Consider the following 16,457-nt stretch of genomic DNA (forward strand, 5'->3'; position numbering starts at 1 on the left):
GCCACATGCTCCAATGATCAGCTTGAGTTCTTCCTCCACCATTTCACCAACTTCCACCCGTCCCTCAAATATACGGTTAACATATCTTCCACCACTCTTCCGTTTCTAGACATCCACTTGTCTATCAACTACCCCCATAGACATCCACTTGTCTACCAACTGTCCACTCGAAGCCCTCGAAATGTACTCATTTTTCATCAACAGAGAATACCCCAGCAGTGTGATTGACAGGGCCCTTGCCCGAGCCAAAAACACCCCCCGGACCATCAACCTGATCAGGAACTCTCGCCGTAACAACCGCATTCCTTTCGTGCTTCCTTACCACCCTAACACACTTCCTATCCCCAGGACCATTAACCACAACTTTTCCATCCTACAGAATGATCCCTCCATTGGGGCCCTCTTTTCTGATCGCCCTATCATCTCATATCCGCCGACCACCTAATCTGCGTAACCTCCTTGTTCACAGCTCCCTTGACCGCCCTCAACAACCATCCACACCAGGCACTTTCCGTTGCAACAGAGCTCGCTGTATCACTTGCAAGTACACAGCCACCACCACACTCATTCAAGGCCCCTCAGGACAATTCCGGATCACCCAGACAGCATCTTGTACCTCCAGCAACCTTATTTACTGTATCTCTTGCAGTAAATGCCCAGCCATCTACATTGGAGAAACAGGAAGGAGACTCGGAGACCGCTTCAGAGAACACGTCAGGGCTGTGAAGATTAAAGATCTCTCCAAGCCCATTGTTTCTCATTTCACCTCTGACGGCCACGACCACTCTAATCTCTCCGTCTGTGTTCTCAAAGACGGTTTTCCGAACTCATACATCAGAAAGACCACCGAAACTAAAATTATTCTGCAGCTAGGATCACACATTCTCCCTTCCCTTAACGACAGACTACTGTTCTTTTAAATTTTCTCCATTCATTGGAAGTTTCATTTCACACCTCTCTGCACCCATTCTGACTTCACACCTCTTGATTGGCCTCTCTTTCTGTCCCCTGCTCCCGCCTCTCACTCCTCCTCCCTCCCAACCTTTGTTCTCCCGCTACTTTACCTTTGCCTACTGCCCTGTCTCTCTCACACCTGAAGAAGGCTCCACGGCCGAAACATTGTGTTCTCTTTCTTCTTTTTTTCAGCATGGAATAAACCTATAACTTGTTCCTATTTTAATCAAAATAATATTAAGACCTGTATGTATTCAAATAGTATTATCATTATTTATACTTACGCATCAAAAGACGATTGCTGAGAAAAACCTGACAGTATTTAACCTAAATGGCAAACAACAAATATCAGCAATGCATTGTGGTATATAACCAGAAAAGATGCTGTGTTAGATGTGTTTTCAATTTCAATTATATATGCATTTATTAACGTTGTCAATATTATTACGGTTGCAATTTAACCATGGTGAGAATCCCTGCCTGTCATACAGGAGAGTGGGGTTTGATTCCCGACAGGGAGCTAAGGAGCTTTTTCTATGACCTGTTTACAATTTAAACTGTAGTGTGAGACACCTTTCTTCTACAGAAATCTATTTTTTTTAAAGGAGATGAATTAGTTATAACAACACAAAACATCAAAGTGAAGTTGCTTTTCAGCAACTCCTTGGCTACATGGGAATTTTGTTTTTTTGACAGTAGGGTCATTTGCAAAATTAAACAAGGAATTGATTCACTCCTGTGGAATACTGTATAAAATGGAAGACAGGTTTGATATGGAAACAACTACACACATTTTAGTTTTTTTTCCAATTGTACTCCCATCAAAGTGACATAAGAAAAGTCATTGTCAGAAGTGGGATATGAAAACAAGCCACCAGGGGAGACGGCTGTAATAACGTCACCAGAAATATATTGAAAACAAATGGGCTGTCACTAAGGAAATTCATAGAGAAATACAGGTCCCACCATAAAACACCATAAGGAGTGCAAAACATGTTAAGTTATTTCTGTACTTCATCAGTGTCGGTAAAAGAGGGACTCAAGGACACAAAGACTCTAGTTTGGGATTCAGGCTGAGAAAGGGAAGTGTGACTTTGGACACAGGGCATTGCAGAGAGGAACAAATGGCGCAACGAAACAAAATGCCAAAACCCCAGATTGAACCAGGGACCTTTAGAGCATCAGTCTAAGGCTTTCTCAGCTGAGCTATTTCAACCTCTGTGTATGATCCAACCTCTGCTGTCTGCAGTAGCCTCCCAAAGTTCCAGCATGAGTGCACGAAGAGGAGTGGTAGAGTGTTACTGCAATGTCATTCAGAAGGGTAGTGATCCAGCTCAGCTCTCTGAGGTTTGGTAGATACATCTTCTTCATGAGTAATGTAGGATCAACGTCTTCAGGCTGGAGGAAGGGCTTGCATTTTGGCAGTAGTAACTGACTGAGTAGTGACTTCTAGGACCTGGTCTTATCAGGTTGCTTTGCCACGTTTGTCAGTTCTGCTGAAAAGACCTGTCTCTAGGAAATTTAGGAAGCAGAAGAATGACTATGTGAAAGGTGACATGATCTGCTGGCTGTTTGATGTGATCATGAATGACACAGGAAATTCGAATTCTTGCAATAAAACAAAACAAGATCCATAAAACACTGGCGGGAGTGCAAAATGTGAGAAGATAAAAAGACACCTGTTTCTGCCCAATTTCAAACAGGGGATCTTGCACATGTGTGATGAACGTGATAATCACAATATTACAGAAATGACAGCAGCATTGAACATGGCGAGACGTAAAAGATTGTTAATTCCCTTCAAATACTCACAGTGTGTTTATTCTGCTGTATTAATTTACTGTGATCATCCGGCAGTAACAAACCTGTTATCTACACACTGCTCCCAGGTGACTCCACATTCTACAGCTCTCTAGCAAAAGAGGAAGTCAGACTACAGAAATGGAGAAAATCTCCTCTTCAGAATGTGGAAATATATTCCTGAGAGAAGTCGTTTCTCGAAGTTCAACACTCTCTGCAAGTCACCCATTCCCACCTTGCGCAGTGCAGTGGTTATCACATTCTCTTAACACACCAAAGGGTTTCAGTTTGAAAGCGGGCGAAAACAAGTGATCACTTTTTGCACATTTGTCACTGCTGAGGTTGCTTTATGGGTCTATTTTCTATACTGTGCTGATCAATTGGAAATCAAATGGCAAAAAAGACCCATTCCCACACCTAAGGTCAAATATTAGGAATCAAAACTGCTCGATTGTATGGAAGCACACAGCTTTATTAAGATGTCCAAGTGCAAGATCTTTTTATTCATAGAAGACCCTATTTATGTTGTATGAGAAATATTAATATTAATACAGAATCTTTTTTCACCAAATAAATGGGCTTCCTGACTTCAGAAAGCCTTCTAAACAAATACTAAAAGAGCAAAAATTCCATTTGGTCAAAGAAATGAAAACACATACCCTACCAAACCTTGAGTACAGGCCATTCAGGGTGATCAACTGGTAATCACCACTTATCATAAAAAATAAGTAGCAATACACAGTAGGGGACTCTTGAGTGCAAGTTAAATCCATGCAAGAAGGGGGTTTAGTGTTGTATTTCCAAATCAGATATGCAAATGAGAGATCTGGCCCAGCCAATCTCAAAGCTCCCTTGGTCTGGAATGGAGCTGCTCCCCTCTTCTAGTTATTCACACTGGAGTTAGGTTACATATTAGCACATTTCATCTAACAGTTGCTCCAGAAACAAAAACGTAAACAAATGACCTGGAATGTGACCACACCTATGAGAATGTAGTTCAACAGATAACTTGTAAACCTTGTCATAAGATTTTTTTTGTTCTACAAAATATACTTTATTCCGCAAAAAAAACATCTCAAAAGGAACATCTCACACATATTAACACTCCATGTAATAAAAAACAACGGCGGAACGGAGATTGATTGTCCGTTATCAATCTTTGCAAGTGGGGGCGAATTTGCGCAATTAACAGAGTCCCTCCAAACCTAGCACTTGCTATTGTCCTTTAATCCCTGTATAGGGCCCAAAGTCCTTTCCAGCGCTCCCTCGCCGTGGGGAAACCCCATTTGGCGACTAGGCGCTTCGTCCTCCTCCTGAGGTCCGATGGGCTCCCGCAGCGCCCGACAGAGGTTGCAGTAGAAGATGCGGTCGAGTTTCATAGGGAAATGTGGGACATCTCGACCCCCTTCCTCGACCGGCTGACACATCCGTGATGTACTCATACTTGCCGCCCCAGACGAAGCCGAAGATCATCCCTTGCAGCGCTCGTCTGAGTCTGGCCGGCAGCGTGTACACCACCGCCAGGTAAACCAAAGCCGGCAGGATGTCTGCTTTCAACACCATCACTTTCCCTGTGTAGGACAGCGACCGCGTTTTCCACAGACCCAGCTTCGCGTTCACCTTGGCGATCCTCTTGGTCTAGTTGTTGGTCTCGTTGTCCTGGCTCTGGAAGGAAACCCCCAGTATTTTGAGGGGCTCCGTGCAGAGCACGAGACCCTCCGGCGCCGTCGTCCTGTACTTCCAGGGCCCGAAGAACTTCAGTTTGCTCTTTCGGCGGTTGAGTTTCGACCCCGAGGCTCTGGAGTATTGCTCCATGACCTGCAGGGCCCTCCTCAACCCCCTGTCCGACCTCAGGAACAGCGTCGTGTCGTCGGCGTACTGGGAGATCTTCTGGGTTTCCCCCACGCCTCCCGGTATCTCCAGGGTCCCGTCACACCGTCTCTGCTAAGGGCTCTTGAAGAGCAGGGAGATGATGCCCTCCCTCATGGTGTCTCCGAGTTTCACCCGGCGGAAAATCTCCTGCGCCACTTCCACCAGATCTGCCGCCAGGGTGTCCCAGAAGCAGGTGTAGAATTCCTTGGGGATTCCGTCCGGCCCTGGCACCTTGCCATTCTCCATGGACAAGAGCGCCGCCTTCAGCTCCTCGGCCGCGATCGGACCCTCCAAGTCCTCCCTCACCTCCTCAGGTACTCGTGCCTTCAGCTCCTCCAGAAAAGCATCGCCTGCTTCCACCTCCGTCTGCTTTTCTGAAAAGAGCTCCGTGTAGAAAGCGGTGGCCGCTTCTACCTTGTCGCTCTCGTCCAGCACTTCCTCTCCATCTCCCCGTCTCAGGCCGTGGATCACCCTCTTTTTCTGGGCTCCTCGGACCTGATTGAGTTTGCGGAGCCTCTCCTTCAGGTCCCGTTCCCGGGCTGAATTGAAGGCTCCTCCCCCGTTAGCCGAGCTGTACTCCTCCTCTAGTTGTCTCTGGAGTCGTGCAGCTTCCTTCCTCTCCCTGGCCGCCTTCCGTCTGCAGTACGTCTGCGCCAGGGTTCGGGTCCTGTCTTTCACTGACTCCCACCATTCCACCACGGAGCTGTAGCCGTCTCTCAGATCGCCCCAGCTCGCGTAGTCTTTCCGGAACAGTGCCCTGAAGTCGTCTTCCTCCAGTATCTCCCGGTTCAGCTTCCAGTACCCACGACCGAATGCCGGCAGGCTGGTGTTAGCCACCACCGTCAAGCGCTCGTGGTCGGAATACCACGCCGGGGACACCGTCGCCGACTCCAGGGAGCAGGTCGTGTGCAGGAAGATGTAGTCCAGGCGGCTGCACACTCCCCAGGAGTTTTTCCAGGTTGTTCCGGCGTCGTTAGGGCGACACCGTCTGAAGCCGTCTACTAGGGAGAACTGCTTAAGTAGCGACTCCAGCTCTGCCGAGCTAGCGTCGCTCCCCTTCTCCCGGTCGACGTTGAAGTCCCCGCCAAGCACCACCTGTCTGTTGGTGGTGCAGCAGCTGGCCAGGTCAGCAAACACTTCCTTCAGGATAGAGGGTTCTGTTGGAGCATAGACGTTAATTGCTCTCAACTTCTGCCCCCTCCAGTCGATGTGTGCGACCAGGATCCGGCCCTGCACCACCGGGAAGGAGGAAACCAGCGTCATCTCTGGGTTTCCGAGGAGGATTCCCACTCCGGAAGAGTGGACCCCTCCTACACTCCAGCATGATTCTCCCTTCATCCATTCCCTGGTGAATGTCAGCTTGTCGCTTTCATCCTTCAGGTGGACCTCCTGTAAGAAACAAACTGAGAGGCCAGATCATGAAAGACTCCCCGTCTTTTCAACGGGTCTATTAGCCCTCTCACGTTAGTTGTTAGAAAGGTAAGTTTCACAATCATGATTAAACAAGTGAAAGTTGAACCTCCTCTCTTTGTGCTTACAGTGGAAAACTTGGGAGTCTACATCTGGGCACTGTTTAGCCTAGATGTAGCTCCTCTTGTCTGGGTCCTGGGGGGAATATGCTGGGCTCCCTCCAGGTCTCGCTGGGGACTGAAAGGTAAACATGCTGGACAGGTCCAGCCCTACCATCAGTCCCGGCTCCAGGGCGGCTTCAAAGTAATCCTCGTCTTCCTCGAGGATACTCTCCGCCACCGCTTCGGGAAGGCTTTTTTCTTCCCTTTCTCCAGGAGTTTCGGGGACCTCCAGTTGCTCCTGGGCCTTGGGGGAGGGGGGCTCCACTTCCTGGGCTGCCTCTTCCTGTTGTTCCTGGGCCCTGGGGGGAGGGGGTTCCGACATCCTGGGCTGCCTCTTCCTGTTGTCCCTGGGCCTCGGGGGAGGGGGTTACCTCTTCCTGGGCTGCCTCCTCCTGTTGTCCGTGGGACTCGGGGGAGGGGGGTTCTGTTTCCTGGGCTGTCACTTCCTTCCACGTCTTTGGGCCTTGGGGGGGAGGGTTTCCATTTCCTGGGCTGCCTCCTCCGGTTGTTACTGGGCCTCGGGGGAAGAAAGTTCCGTTTCCTCTAGGACGAGGAAACGGTTCTCCCTTACCACTCTTTTCTTTTGTCCTTCCGAAGGTGGATCCGCCCTGCATCTCTTCTCCCGCTTTCTCTTTCCCTTCTTGCTGGGAGTTATTAGGGCCCTTTCTCCGGTCGGCCATTTTGTCCGTCGTCCTGGCAGCCATCTTGTGGCACTGGTGCAGCTGGGGGTGTGGCCTCGGCAGTTTCGGTTCTCTGCGGGGGAGGTGCGGGTTCTTTGTTCTCACCTCTCTCCCTTTGTCTTGAGACCGGTTTCTGCCCGCCGGCTTCCACCACCTGCGCAAATGAAGGTTTGCTTACCTTGCATTGGTGAAGGAGGTGCCCCTCTTTGTTACAGTTGTGACATCTGACGATCTCACACGTGTTCTCCTTGTGGCATCCTGGGGTAGTAAAGGTACCCCCTGTCGGCTCCGATGTTGAAGTGGGCCGGGGGGTGCTGGAAACCGTCGACGCCCTCTGGGTCCTCTTTCAGGAGGACTCGGTACTGGCGTTTGCCGTACCAGACGCCGCAACTGTCCCTGATCTCCGTCGGTTTGCCCACCACAGTTACATACCTCCCTAGGTACGCTGTTACCAGTTCCATTGGTTCATAGGGGTTGTATGTGAGGACTGTGATGGTCCTCTGGTTTGTCTTCCTCATAGGCTCCGGCCTGAAATCAGAGAAACCGGGGTGCTTACCTTTTTCTCTGATCATTTTCGTTGCCTTTTCATATGAGGCGTCTGTGGCCATGTAGGTCTCCATGTATCTCTCTGCCTTGTTGTCTTGCAGGCAGTAGAGATCTCCGGCCACCAACTGCAGGATCCCTCTCAGGAAGGTAATGAAAAAGGATTTCGCAGTTGGCATCGTCTCTGTTTTCTTGGTCCAGTGGAACCGGATCAGTGTCTTCTTGTCTGCCATCTGGAAAGGAGAAAAAAGAAAAAAGGAGAGAAAGAGAGAGAGCAAGGTCCTGTGGAGAGGAGGGTTTAGCTGCTAAAGGAGCAGCGAGGGAGCCCTGGCCTTTGTCCTTGTGGGCAAAGCCCAGCTAGGTGCAGGCGCAGGAGGAGAGAGAGAGAGGGAGCGGATAATGCTTCCGAGTCTCCAGGAAGAAACTAAGAACTGCGGGCAGGCCACGAGTACCTACTCCCCGCCAAGAGGCCAAGGAGGCAGAGAGAGAGAGAAGAAGCGGATAGCGCTTCCGAGTCTCGAGGAAGAAAGCAAGCACTGCGGGCAGGCCACGAGTACCTACTCCCAGCCAAGAGGCCAAGGAGGCGGAGCAAGAGAAAGGGGGAGGGGAGAGGAGAGAGCAGAGAGAGAGAACGTTGCTGCCGGATCCCACCCAGCTCAGCTGCTGCTTGGCCTTAACCCCCTAGGCTCAACCTCGGGCGATACCAGCTCAAGCACTCTTCAGGATCTTCGATCGCCTTCTAGAACTTTGGAAAGACAGGAACTGCGGGCATGCCACTTGAACTTGATCTTAGCCAAAAGGCCGATAAAATTGGATTCCAGCTCACTGGCCCTGCAAAACTTAGTTCAAGACTTTAAACTCTCAGACACATATAGATGTATATATCCCACAACGGCAGGATATACATGGTCAGGGAGGAATAGCAGCTCCAGAACTGACTATTGCTTTGCCTCAGAGAGAGTGAAAGTTGTTGGGGTCACTCTTCAGCCTGTCTTCTTCTCAGATCATCAAGCTTTAGGGTGTAGAGTGGAACTCCAGGGCGGGACTTTCTTTGGCCCAGGCCTCTGGAAACTCAACACAAAGCTGCTAGAGAATGACGGGGTAGTATCCTGCTACAAGGAGAGACTATCACAGTGGCTGTCCTTGCAGTGTCTGTATGGGTCAGTAGGAGGATGGTGGGAGGAGGTGAAGGTGAGGACGAGGGTCTTTTTCATGGCTAAGGGAAGGAAGGCTGCCTGACGGAGAGGAGTGTTAGCCAGGAAACAGAGGCAGCTGCAGCGTCTCTACACGATGCTGCACAGTGGCTTCGATGTGCTCGAGGATATCACCCTTTTAAAAAAGGATGTCTGGAGCATAGCGGAAGAAAGTAGTCGAGGAGTGCTGTTAAGAAGCTGAGTGCAGTTCTTGGAAGAAAATGAGAAGTGTACTCGCTTCTTTTTCAGGAAAGTGGTAGGCTCCAAGTCTGTCATGGAAAGTGTAGTTGATGAGGAGGGAAGAGAGAGTACAGAGCCGAGTGCTATCCTCTCCTGCATTGAGGCCTTCTTGTCACGGACGTCCAAGGGGCCTAACCGTGGGTAGCAGGAGGGCGGAAAAAGACCCATATGCGTAGCGGCGAGACGGGAAAAAGGCCCGGGCTCATTAGTGAAATGAGTTCAGGAATGCCGTATAGAAACCTGTGCCCTCAGGGAGCGGACGTGGGGCGCCCTGGTGCTAGGCGGGTCTCAGGACATCCAAACGTCAGTGCTGAGCGAGGACAGAGTGCAAGACCCGGAAATATTTAGCCAAAGGGAAAGAGAGGGACAGGAAAGACAGCAGACCAGAAACAAGGGACAGGACAGAGAAGGACCGCCCTCTGGCTGCATAGGGCGTGACACTTCTACACAAGACTGTACAGCTCTACAGAGGTAAAGGATGAAGAAATTCATTTTTTTACCTCAAAGCTAGAAAACATTTTGAGTGAAGAAGATAGGGAAGTACTTGAGGAGGATTTGACAGTAGAAGAGCTGAGAGGCTATTTAGAGCTTACAGAAGGGGAAAACTCCGGGTACTGACAGGCTCCCTAGAGGGGCGTCTGCTTTTACTACTTGCATGAATGAAGGCAAAAAAAAGCCAATCGATGTGAACGAACGGCGCTTTACAGAGGAGTACTGCCTGACTGGATCGTTGATGAACGACAGAGGCCACTCCGACCTCTTCTCGGTTTTCTTCAGTGACTTACTAAGGATCTTCTTCACATTCACCCATGCAGGGGAAGCCAGTTACACCAAAGCAAACGAAGGAAAGTGCATTTCAAGCAGAGACCAGGAGGGACTTGTTTACACTGAGAGTGGTCGGAGAATGGAACAATGCGCCCAGCCCTGTTGCTGGAGCCGATTCTTGATGAGATCTTGGGCTCACTAAGAGGCCCCCGCTGGATGCTAATCTTTCTGTTGTTCTTGCAGGTCCTGCGCTGCTTTTGAGCTGACAGAGCTCGTCCTGGTCTGTCGGCACAGCCCAATTGCAAATGATCGGCTCCGCGTACAGAAGGAACGTGCGTTTGGTACAAGAGTGCATGAAGGCACCGGAAACACATTGGGAACAAATGACCGGTCGCTCAAGACCTCTGTGAAGTACAGGAGCGTGCAAAACAAGGCTGTTTCCACCCGGTCTCGAACCGGGGACCTTGCGCGTGTTAGGCGAACGTGATAGCCGCTACACTACGGAAACCTGCAGGGACCACTGCTGGTGTCTCGCTTGCGTTTCGGGCTGAGAAAGGGACGCGTCACTTTAGGCAGGGGGCGCTGGAGAGAGGAACAAAGGGCGTGATGAAACAAAATGCCGAAACCCGGGATCGAACCAGGGACCTTTAGATCTTCAGTCTAACGCTCTCCCAACTGAGCTATTTCAGCGGTGCGCAGAGCCCACAGCCACCTGCTCCAGCCTTCCTGTGTTGCGGCATGAGCGCACCAAGAGGAGCGGGAGAGTGTTGCAGGAACGTCACTCAGAAGGAAAGCCACCCAGGTGCGCCCTCTGAGCTCTGTCCAGCGCATCTTCCTCGCATGGACTCCTGCCTGTGACGGGCAGGAAACAATTAGCAAGAAAGGAACGACACCCCATGGGTGTCTCATGACCACACCTTAGGTTGTGACACGTGCAGATGTGAGGGGTTGCCGGGCTACTTTGGAGCAGAGCTCGGGCGGAGGGGGGGCGGGAAAGCAGACAAAGAGGTGACACCTCAAGGTCTGCACGATCACAGCTCTCCGCCGCCCCAGGCTTCCGCTCGATAAGCTACTGGACACACCCGCCCCTCCTCACACAGACCATGGAAAAGCCCCCGAGTGGGAGGGCTCTCTCTTCCTCCCAGGAGCTCTTTGACACGACGCACAGACATAGCGCGGGGAGCTGCCGCCTGCAAACACGGCTCCAGGCAGGACTCCACTCCGCAGGAGCCGCAGAGCAGGGGAGATGGGGGCAGCTTAGCTCCTGTGCAGAGACCTGAGCTGTTGTTGCTGCGGACGCTGTCTTTTCTGCACTCGGGGTAGGAGTGAATGTTGAGTTGCCCTTAGAAATGAAGCAGAGCACTTCAACGGCACGGGTGTGTGTGTGTGCGCCCTGGTGATTCTGGGAGACAGATCGAACCTGGGCTAAAAGAGAGGGGGCTTAGCCCTCTTCCATTTGCTAGTTCAAAGTTGTACAACCCATTTGTATCTGCTAGGCGGCGCAGTCGTCGTCCACAAAGAAGACTTTGAAAAGCGTCAAAGGCAAGTCATTCCGAGTTGGTCGTTTGTGTTTTCCGTTCAGACGGGAAATGCTGAAATGATCTCTCGGCTCCTCGGTTGTCATTTCTGCTCCGTAAAGGAATCACAGCACGCGTCGCCTTCCAGCACGGTGGGTCGGGACACGATACCGGGGGTTGGAGAGAGCGATGTCTTCCTCGTTAGTATAGGACCTGTCACGCGGACCTGTCACCTGTCCCCACCTGTCACGCGGAAGACCGGGGTACATCAGGACGCGCATTGAAGTGAAAGCAGGATGCGCTGTGACATGCACTGTGCAGATCCCGCTACACTAAGAGGTGAGTGGGTCTGTTCGATCACACTGCTAGGCGAATCCCCAATCCCCTTTTGTGCGTGGCGACAAAAGAAGTCTGTTTCCGCCCGGTTTTGAACCAGGGACCTCTCGCGTGTGAGGCGAACGTGATAACCACTACACTACGGAAACGGTGGTAAGAGGTGCCCAGCGGCCCAGCACTGAGCTTCGTCAATGCGATTCAGCTGCTTCCAGTGCCTTTATTGGAGTGCGCTGATGGACCGTGCTCTCTCTCCAGAGACCAGCACGCCTGTCATGGACGGAGCAGGAAAGGCGGCGCCACATTCTACAGCCCTCTCCACGCAATCGACGAAATCGGGCTACTGAAGTGGAGAAAATCGCCTCTCCAGAAAGTGCAAATATCATCTTGTATAAAACTTATTGCCGAAGGTCAGCCCTGTCTACCAGAGTAACCCTCCCACCTCCTGCAGCGATGATCAGCTCGTCTCACACGCGAGAAGTTTCGGCTGGAAACAAGCGCCCCCTCTTCTCGCACGTTTTGCACGTTCGAGTAGTTTTAATGCGGCTCCTTCGTACACGGTGCTGATCTTTTGGAATGCAGGATTCAAAACTGACACGTTCCCATACCGGGAGTTGAACCCAGGCCATCTGGGTGAAAACCAGGAATCCTAACCGCTAGACCATATGGGAGCGCACAACCCCGCTGTTCCGGGCATCATGCAAGCAAACTACATAAATATGAGAAAACGCAAGAAGTGTCACTCAGAGTGTCGAAGGGTCGATGTATACTGGGGCTCAGTTGAAATGCAACGTCAGGACTTTTCCGAATTATGTCACACGAAGAGAGCATAGCCTTTTCCGCCCTGCCACGTGTGTCTCGGTATCTCGCCATGATCGTATAGTGCTCAGTACTTTGCGTTGTGGCCGCAACAACCCCGGTTCGAGTCGGTAGAATAGGGGCGTCTGCTTTTACTACATGCACAAATGAAGGCAAAAAAAAGCCAATCGATGTGAACGAACGGCGCTTTACAGAGGAGTACTGCCTGACTGGATCGTTGATGAACGACAGAGGCCACTCGACCTCTTCTCGGTTTTCTTCAATGACTTACTAAGGATCTTCTTCACATTCGCCCATGCAGGGGAAGCCAGTTACACCAAAGCAAATGCAGGAAAGTGCAATTCAAGCAGAGACCAGGAGGGACTTGTTTACACCGAGAGTTGTCGGAGAATGGAACAATGCGCCCAGCCCTGTTGCTGGAGCCGATTCTTGATGAGATCTTGGGCTCACTAAGAAGCCCCCGCTGGATGCTAATCTTTCTGTTGTTCTTGCAGGTCCTGCGCTGCTTTTGAGCCGACAGAGCTCGTCCTGGTCTGTCGGCACAGCCCAATTGCAAATGATCGGCTCCGCGTACAGAAGGAACATGCGTTTGGTACAAGAGTGCATGAAGGCACCGGAAATACATTGGGAACAAATGACCGGTCACTCAAGACCTCTGTGAAGTACAGGAGCGTGCAAAAAGAGGCTGTTCCCGTCCGGTTTCAAACCGGGGATTTTTCCACGTGTGAGGCAAACGTGATAACCGCTGCACTACGGAAACAGTGAGAAAAGGGACGCCCCGGCAGTGAGTATTCAACCTTATTGCATTACTGCTCCCAACTAGTTGATATCAATTTAATTCTTAAGGGTTATGTACTTGTTTTGAGTATCTCATGTAGAAGTTGTAAACAAGTTCAATTACGAAATGGTCTAAATGAATGATATACCGAACTTATGTCCTCTTGATATGTGTAACTCTTTGTAACTGAATGAATTTATATCTTTTGTATTCTGATAACCCATACGATAAGATCTGTTAGGTTTGCATGCATATTCTATATATTAACAAATGTATCCTCGTGTATTTGTACCTGTGTGTGCGTTGTTTGAGTTATGTCACATGGTTGGATTCTAAGACCATTAAAAGAATCAATTTTGTGATTTACTGCCACAAAAATAATTGTCCCAGTAAATGCCCAAACCCCTACAGAACTGGTGCCTCCCGGCCTGTGGAGCAGACAGCGAGCCTGTCTCTTAATAATACTAATAATACAGTGTGTGATTCCCTGCCCCAGCCAGAGGAACAGACAGTGAGCCTGTCTCTCAATAATAATACAGTGTGTGATCTCCTGTCCCAGCCTGGGAAACAGTGAGTCAGCCTCTCAATAATTATAATACAGTGTGATCTACTGTCCCAGCCTGAGGAACACACAGTGAGCCTGTATCTAAATTATAATAATACAGTGCGTGATCTCCTGTACTAGCCTGAGGAATAGACAGCGAGCCTGTCTCTCAATAATGAAAACCTAGTGTGGAATGTCCTGTCCCAGTCTGAAGGACAAACAGTGAGCATGTCCCTCAGTAATAATAGAACAGTGTGTGATCTCCAGTCCCAGCAGGAGGAACAGACAGTGAGTCTGTATCTCAATAATAATAATACAGTGTGTGATCTCCTGTCCAAGCCTGGCGAACACTGAGGCTGTCTCTCAATACTAATAATACAGTGTGTGATATCCTGCCCCAGCCTGAGGAACAGACAGTGAGCCTGTCTCTCAATAATAATAATACAGTGTGTGATTTCCTGTCCCAGCCTGGGGAACAGTGAACCAGATACTCAATAATAATAATACAGTGTTATCTCCTGTCTCAGCCTGGGGAACACTGAGCCTGTCTCTCAATACTAATTATACAGTGTGTCATTTCCTGCCCCAGTCAGAGGAACAGACAGTGAGCCCGTCTCTCAATAATAATAATACAGTGTGTGATCTCCTTTCCCAACCTGAGGAACAGACAAGAATGAGCCAGTCTCTCAATAATAATAAAGCAGATTATGATCTGCTGTCCCAGCCTAAGGAACAGTCAGGAAAGAGCAGGTCTCTCTATAACAATAATACAGTTTGTGATCTCCTGTCCCAGCCTGAGGAACAGACAGTGAGCCTGTCTCTCAATAATAATAATACAGAGTATGACCTCCTGTCCCAGCCTGGGGAACAGTGAGCTTGTCTCTCAATAATAATAATAATACAATGTGTGATCTCCTGTCCCAGCCTGGGGAACACTGAGGCTTTCTCTCAATACTAATAATACAGTGTGTGATATCCTACCCTAGCCTGAGGAACAGACAGTAAGCCTGTCTCTCAATAATAATAATACAGTGTGTGATCTCCTGTCCCAGCCTGGGGAACAGTGAGCCAGACTCTCAGTAATAATAATACAGTGTGATCTACTGTCCCAGCATGAGGAACAGTGAGTCTGTCTCTCAATAATAATAATACAGTGTGAATTCCTGTCTCAGCTTGTGGAACATACAGTGAGCCTGTCTCTCTATAATAATAATATAATGTATGACCTCCTGTCCCAGCCTGGGGAATATACAGTGAGCCTGTCTCACTATAATAATAATACTGTGTCTGATCTCCTGTCCCAGCCTGAGGAACAATAAGCCTGTCAATCAATAATAATACAGTATGTGATGTCCTGTCTCCGCCTGAGGAACAGAGAGTAAGCCTGTCTCTCAATAATAATAATTCAGTGTGGGATCTCCTGTCCCAGTCTGATGAACAGACAGTGAGCCTCTCTCTCAATAATTATAATACAGTGTGTGATCTCCTGTCCCAGCCTGAGGAACAAACAGTGAGCCTGTCTCAAAATAATAATAATACAGTGTGGGATCTCCTGTCCCAGCCTGGGGAACAGTGTGCCAGACTCTCAATAATATTAATAATAATAATACAATGTGATCTACTGTCCCAGATTGAGGAACAGACAGTGAGCCTGTCTCAATAATAATACAGTGTGTGACCATCTGTCCCAGACCGAGGAAAAGACAGTGAGTCTGTCTCTAAATAATTATAATAATACAGTATGTGATGTCCTGTCTCAGGTTGAGGAACAGAGAGTAAGCCTGTCTCTCAATAATAATAATACAGTGTGGGATCTCCTGTCCCAGCCTGAGGTACAGACAGTGAGCCTGTCTCTCAATAATAATATAGTGTGTGACCACCTTCTGTGGTCTGTTTCAAATCCGCCCGCGATGAGACTCCGAGGAGAAATGAAGAGCCCCAGTCGCGCTAGAAAATCACCCGGGAAAGAGACTTTCAATGTAGGAAAAAAAAGTCGTTAGTAACAGACATAATATGTTTGTTTTGTTTTTTTAATCGCTGCGATGTGTGACTAAGCTCATACGACTAAGAGTTGCCCCCTTTGTCTAGATCTGGTAACCTGCTCGTCGCTGGTGGGCCAGATCGTGTCCCCCGTCACTACACTGGGGCATTAAGACCCTCAAAGACCGCAGGGTGAGTGCCCCCTGCTGGCCCCACTGAGAGGTCGAATCCCACCTCCTCCGCTCTCTGCGAAAAGCAGTATCTTCAGGCCCTGACATCCCACCCCTGCCACTCTCTGCGTAAATAAGTATCGTCAGGCCCTGACATCCCACCCCTGCCACTCCCTGCGTAAAGAAGTGTCGTATGGCCCTGACATCACACCCCCACCACTCTCTGCGGAAAGCACTGTCGTATAGCCCTGACACCCAACCCTCCACTCTCTGCATTAAGCACTGTCGTATAGCCCTGACACCCACCCCTCCACTCTTTGAATAAAGCAGTGTCGTCAGGCCCTGACATCCCACCCCCGCCACTGTCTACGTAAAGTAGTATCGTCAGGGCCTGACATCCCACTCCCGCCACTCTCTGTGTAAAGTAGTGTCATATGGCCCTGACACCAATCCCTCCACTCTCTGCATAAAGCAGTGTTGTCAAGCCCTGACATCCCTCCCCCGCCACTCTCTGTGTAAAGCACTGTCGTATGGCCCTGACATCACACCCCCACCACTCTCTGCGTAAAGCACTGCCGTATAACCCTGACACCCTCCCCTCCACACTCTGCGTTAAGCTGTGTTGTCAGGCCCTGACATCCCACCCCCACCACTCTCTGTGTAAAGCACTGTCGTATAGCCTTGACACCCACCTCTCC

At 49.8% G+C, this 16,457-nt stretch overlaps 4 non-coding genes across 4 annotated transcripts; all 4 read right to left on the reverse strand.

Moving 5' to 3' along the window:
- Positions 1-3,328: 3,328 nt before the first annotated feature.
- LOC148671247 (U7 small nuclear RNA) lies at positions 3,329-3,386 on the reverse strand. The gene has a single exon (XR_015938999.1). It is a non-coding gene; the product is annotated as a U7 small nuclear RNA (small nuclear RNA).
- A 6,849-nt stretch (positions 3,387-10,235) lies between these two features.
- Positions 10,236-10,308, reverse strand: trnaf-gaa (transfer RNA phenylalanine (anticodon GAA)). The gene has a single exon. It is a non-coding gene; the product is annotated as a tRNA-Phe (tRNA).
- Positions 10,309-11,547: 1,239 nt separating this feature from the next.
- Positions 11,548-11,620, reverse strand: trnav-cac (transfer RNA valine (anticodon CAC)). The gene has a single exon. It is a non-coding gene; the product is annotated as a tRNA-Val (tRNA).
- Positions 11,621-12,067: 447 nt separating this feature from the next.
- trnae-uuc (transfer RNA glutamic acid (anticodon UUC)) lies at positions 12,068-12,139 on the reverse strand. The gene has a single exon. It is a non-coding gene; the product is annotated as a tRNA-Glu (tRNA).
- Positions 12,140-16,457: the final 4,318 nt, after the last annotated feature.

Source organism: Lepisosteus platostomus, chromosome 5 (assembly GCF_059453375.1).
Source record: "Lepisosteus platostomus isolate fLepPlt1 chromosome 5, fLepPlt1.hap1, whole genome shotgun sequence".
Lineage (NCBI taxonomy): Eukaryota > Metazoa > Chordata > Actinopteri > Semionotiformes > Lepisosteidae > Lepisosteus > Lepisosteus platostomus.